The sequence below is a fragment of the Ambystoma mexicanum genome, chromosome 7q (genome assembly GCF_040938575.1).
Source record: "Ambystoma mexicanum isolate Mex_15411 chromosome 7q, UKY_AmexF1_1, whole genome shotgun sequence".
NCBI lineage: Eukaryota > Metazoa > Chordata > Amphibia > Caudata > Ambystomatidae > Ambystoma > Ambystoma mexicanum.
The window spans coordinates 363,323,989-363,330,136 of NC_090941.1; positions in this window are offsets into that span (position 1 = coordinate 363,323,989).

Sequence of the window (6,148 nt, forward strand, 5' to 3'; positions counted from 1 at the left end):
ACTTTGGAATGACCCTTGATCTTTTTCCAGTAGATGGTCATCCCATTCGAGGTGACCAGATCATCAATGTTTTGGATCAACTTCCAATGTTTCAAGGGTTTGTTGTTAGCACATAACATGCCTCTGGTTTTCCAATTAACCAGGTGCTCCACGAACCCGTTCCGTACATAATCCGAATCTGTGATTATGACCAGTTCGTGGAGTTGATGCTGGACAGCAGTGAGGATGGCCTGATGCACAGCCCTCAATTCTGCCACCTGACTACTTCGGGGACCAATTTTGTATCCAGCGGAGGGTTCTGGGGACTCATTCACCCATGCATTCCCTACGCCAGCCACCAGTTCTTTCTCCCCGTTGTTGTCAACATGGTAAGAGCATCCATCCACATACACAGTGGGCATTCCCTCACACTTGTCTTCTTCAAAGACTTTGTGGGGGTAATTAAGGTATGCCTCCATGTTGTCCTTGATTTTCAGACTTTCGTCCTCGAGACAGTTTTCTCTGGCACAATCATGCAAGTCAGCCAGACCTTGCGCAAGGGGACTCTTCTTGTTTTGGCCATATCTGACCTCCACAGGAAAGCCTTGCATTGACAGAATCCAGGAAGTAATTCGGGAATTACTCACATTTCCACCCGGATTCTGTCACTTTGGAGATATTGCAGAGGCTGGTGTGGAGTCTCCACTATGATGTGTTCCCCCTGGATAAAAGGGCGGTAATTCTTCAATGCCCACACCGTTGCCAGGAGTGCCTTCTCACAATCGTTGAATTTTTCCTCCACAGTGGATAAAGTTTTGCTCGCATAGGAGATTACTTTATTGACCTTGTCATGCTTTTGGTATAATACTGCCGTCAAGCACGTATTAGAGAACCCCGTCTCCAGGAAGAACTCCTTGTTTCTGACAGGGTAAGCTAGGCAAGGCGCATGTGAGAGGCTTCTCTTGAGTTGTCTTACTGCCTCGGCTTGTTCTGGACCCCATTCCCACTTGACCCCCCCCTTCAGGAGATGAATCAGGGGTCTGGTGATCTCTGCGTAGCCCTCAATGAACTTTCTGCTGTAATTAGTCAGTCCAAGGAGGCTCCTTAGTTCTCGCAGAGTTGTGGGGTCTTTCAGTTTCTGAAGTGCTTCCACTTTCTTTTCCTGGGGACAGAGACCCTGAGGAGTAATCTCATGCCCCAAGAAATTAACACGGGTTCTACACCACTGTGCTTTCTGAAAGGAAAGTTTTGCTCCGGCGGCCCTCAACTGTGTCAGAACATAACGGATCTCCGCTATGTGTTCCTCCACAGTTGAGCTTTTGATGAGGACATCATCTACATAAGCCAGGTTACCCCTCGCACCCAAGTCGGGCATGGCCTTGTGTAGAAAAATGTTGAATTCATTGCCGGAGTTGAGGTATCCGAAGGGAGTCCGAGTCCATGTGTACTGCTGGCCCCCAAAGGTAAAAGCCAGTTTGTATTGGTCCTCCCTGCTGACAGGCACGGTCCAGTATCCATTGGTCAGGTCTATTGCAGTGAATACCTGTGACCCCTGAATCTGGGCCAGCCCTTGGTCAATGTAGGGAAGAGGCCATCGGGAAGTATGGACCCGTTTGTTGAGCTCCCTGAGGTCGGCACAGAGTCTCCACTGGCCGTTTGGCTTCAATATTCCCAGCACCGGATTATTGAAGGTGCTGTGGACTGGACGGATTATTCCCCGGGACTCAAGGTTCTTAATTATTTCAGTAAGGGACTCCATTGATGCGAGAGGCAAGCGATATTGCTTCACAAACACTGGAGTCATGCCAGGGTCCGTGGGGATTGTTGTTGTGTGGATGTCGGTGCGACCACAGTCATATGAGTCTACCGCAAAGAGATCTTGGAAATCCACGAAAACTTGTTTCAACTTTTGCTTTTGTTCCAGAGTCACACAGGCATCAGCTAGGTTGACTCTCTCTTCCACCATCTGCCTGAAGCCTGGAAAGACTTCTGGTTTGGCTATCTTAGCGGCCTCCTCCAGCTGGGTGGAGAAGTCCCTGGTCAGAGTGCTGATTTGGACTGGAGGCTTCAGGTGGGAAAGGCAGCCCTCATGGACCTGGAAAATCACCTCATCCCTCCTGAAGTCACAAGTCACATCTTCCTTACCATAAGGGCAAGAAGTGTACACCAGGAAGTTCCCCCCGTGCCGGGTAAAAATCCTGTCTGGTGTTGTATTGTCATCACTGTCACTGTCAAAGCAGTCCTTGGGGATTGGCCCTAACAGTTCATTACCTAAATCTATGGAAAAATGTTTGTCATCAACCGCCATTCCAATAATGGTGCCTGCGGTTAGAGTAATACTCTTTAAGTCGCTGTTATCCACCTCTATCGGAATGGTGTCATGTTCTATGTTGACTAATGGAGTTGGGTTTACCCCCAACCCTTGCTGTTGGAGAGATGCGTTTAGATGTATGTAAGCATCAGGGTTTTTCAACTCTTGTCCCCTTTTAACTTTCACTTCCAGGGAGAATTGTCGGGTCCTTTCTGGGATGGTGACTTCCTCTTTAATCTGAATTTCAACTGCATAAGGTAGCAATTGAGCTGACCTAAATGCTTTTTCTGGATCATCAAAGCCCATGGAATTATCCGCTAATCGGGACCAAGCTTTGAAGTTTATTAGGTCCAAACTAATGGCAAAGCGATTGAGAATGTCACTGCCTAAGTAAAAGGCGGCAGTGACGTCTCGCCCGACCCAACAATTATGGACTATGCTCTTGTTGCCAATGGAGATTTTGAGCATACACCTGCTTGGCAGGAGATGTTTGGAATTGGGTGCTTCCAGGTCCATTTCCCATTTGTCTATCAGTTTGAATGTGGGAATGGCTGGATCTTTTGGGAGTTGGCGGAACATGGCTTCGCTGATGAAGCTCTTACCGTTGTTCACGCACACTCGAGCGAGAACAGAGTCCTTCCCATCATTTAACTGAACAGGGATGAACAACTGCTCTCCAATTTGCTGAATATCAGCCAGGCTCTGAGCTGATTTCAAATCTTTCTGGACTATAGGAGTGGGAGTTTCTGATTGTGGATTAGTAAAGAATGTCAGAGTGTTTCCTTCCAGCGTGGAATACCACCTTAAACTGGAAGGAAGGTTGATTTTCAGAAATAGAGAGGACCCCCCATCACCAGTCTGTTGTCCTACTGCTATTACTGTCACGTCTGGAATTTGGTTATTCTGGAAGTGGAATTCTACTTGGTCAGATTTTTGTTCAACCATGTGGCAGGTGCCGTTTAAACTAACATGGTTGACACTCTGTTTTAATTTTATTGGTAGGCTAGTCTGGGTCCAGAGGACCTTGTTTACACAATCTATTAGGGGTGACAACTTTCTCAGGAGGTCATTCCCTAGTAAACAAGGGGTGCCCTCTGGAGTCACTACTATGACCGGGTGTTTCAACTTGTGTCGCCCGATCTTAATGTCCAAGTCTGCAGTCCCCTCAACGGGAATTTCCTTCCCGTCAAAGTTCTGCAGTTGTCCAGAAAGAGAGGTGAGAGGAATTTGGTAATTCTCTCCCCTTCCTGCATTCAGTTCGTCAAAGGCCCTTCTGGACAGAAGGGTAGCTTCAGATCCAATGTCCACCAGTGCCAAAATTGTACCCTGCCCCTGTACTTGTACCGGGGCATAGTATCTTCCCTCCTTCTCCTCAAGGGGGCACAGATAATGCACATTTTTGGACAACTGGTGGGCTAACTTTCTGGTTTTGGACATTGCTAACGAAGAGATTTGGGCAGAATTCTGTGGAGAGCCTTGGGAATCTGAAAGAAAAAGTTGGCAACTGGAGATCAGAGCCATTTTGGGTTCCCCTGGCTCCGGTTCTGGGCCGCCCCCCCTTTTTGGAGGCAGTCACCAGGATGGGTTTGAACCAGGGTATTTTCTTGCTGTTGGTTCTGGGATGAGATGGTGGGCGGCAGTAGCTCAGTCTCCACCTCTCCCCAGTCTGGATTTGCATCCCTAGGGACCCATTTTTCTTTGGGAGGAGTTCCCCCCTCTCTGAAGGAGAAGATCCTTTTCCCAGGATCCTCTGAGGATCCCTCTCCCTCAAATTGGAAGATCTGTACCTCCTCCTCAAACTGAGTCTGTTTGGGTCTTTTGTTTCTCCTACCCCCCCTCTGCTCCTTAGGAGGCAGACTTTCAGGGGCAAGAGATTTTGTTTCCGGTTCCTGGGTTTCCAGGGGCTGTTTACAAGTGAGGAAGGAAGCTTCCTCCAAGGCTTTACACCCCCCTTCCCTTTGTGCCTCCTCCCTGGGAACCGGTGAGTTATCGGGGTGCTGCCCCCGTCATTGTTCTGGAGCACCAGGTCCAGAGTTGGGTGCGTTCTGCGCCGGCATGCCGGTCTGAGGGTTCTGCTAAGCCCTCAGTATGTGACCCAGATCCCGCGCCATGTTTTGAACCTGGCGCTCTAACTGGGAAACCCGCTCAGGCTGATACGGGGCCCTGTTTTCTCCCCTGGGCTGATCCCGGTAAGGGTAGCTGTCCCTCCTCTGGTAATACCCCGGGTTGGGAAGATTTGGGTACCCCTCCACCCTTGGCCTCCCCTCTCCCGGATTCAGTGGTCTGGGCTCAGGGAATTGGGGAAAGAAGGATGGATGGTTTTGGGGTTGAAAGTTGGGTGGATACCTGGGGAAAAAGTTCTGCCCAGGATTTGGAGAATTTCTGACCTCCTGTGGGAAGTTAGGAGGGAGGGTCCCTGGGTTAGGTGCTTGGCTGGATCCCCCCCCTTGGGCTGGAGGAGTCCACACATAACCCAGGATGGGTCGATTTCCCTTGTAACAGGGACTTACATAATCAGGAGAGCGAGGGACCCCATTTGTGGGGCTGCCTCCCTGGCTCCCTGTCTGTGACTGGCCCGAGGACCTTCTGGGCCTAGCATTATTAGGTGCAGGTAGGTTTTTAGGCCCCCCCATCTCCAAATCTAAAACGCGGGTGACCTTTACCTCTGCCACCTTGGCAGCAGCAGGGGTGCTATTGGCTTTGGGGTTTTTCTGGGCATTACTTTTGCTATCTACCGGTTTCTGCACCTCATAGATCCGGGTAGCCTGTTCAATGACCCAGTCTAAAGATCTTTTCTTGTGAAAATCCCTCACGAGCTGGGTCATTATGTATTTGGGCAAGGCATGAAAAAATGTATTAATGAATTCTCTACTGTCTGTGCGCACCCTTCTGGTGGTCTGCGCAAAAGCACGTTTCAGTTCTTGCACAAATTCTTGTGGGGCCTGATCCTCCCCACATTGCAAATTGTAGGCTGCCTTGCGAGCCTCTTGAGGATTTCTGTGAACAGAAAAATGTTTCAAGATGGCCACCTTATAGGTGGACCATCTTAAATGATTTTGGTCCTTCAGCCCCGCAAAGAAACTGGAGTATTCCGGGGAGAAGGTCCACTTTACATATTGAATACAGCTTTGGCTGTCCTTCAAATGGAAAGTCTCCATCATTTGCTCAAACAACTCTAAGTGCTCCCAAACAGAATACTTAGCGTTCTTATGGTAAGGCGTGATGACGCTCCTGATCGCCTTAATCTGCTTTAAGGGGTCCTTAAGCAAGGCCCTTTTTGCCTTACTGGCCCTTTTGGTTCGTGTAACCCTGGTCCATTCATCTTCTGACTCAGAGGCACTGCTCCCAGAGGTTCCCGTCAGATCTTCTAGGTTTTCCCGGATTCTGCGAGCCTGGGAATGGCTGGCAGAATGTGGGGACCTGGTCTCCTGTTTCCTGTGGTGCTCAGAGGAGTCTTCAGATCCCTCCTTGCTGCCAGGATTTGATGGGTACCCCCCCCCCCCACTGACCTAACTGGGCAGAGGTTTTCAGGATGCCCTTAATGGGCCTACTCACCTGGGGTTCCCCATCAAATTGCACTGTGCTTCGGTGCCCATACCCGGATGCCCGCCCCTCCATTCCTGGGTGGTACTGGCCTATGAGCCCCATGCTTCTGGCTGGATAGTAATCTGCCATCCCTGTGGCCCTGTGCTCATGTGCGCCAGGGGACATGGGGGTGGCAGAGTCCAGGGACTGAGAGAGATAAAGGCCTCTGGTACTAGGGCTCCTGAGGTTATGCTCAGGAGTTTCCCTTTCCCAGCGAACCTGGTCTCCATCCGCCCCTGCTCCCTGTTGCAATGCAAGAGCCTGCATTTGTGC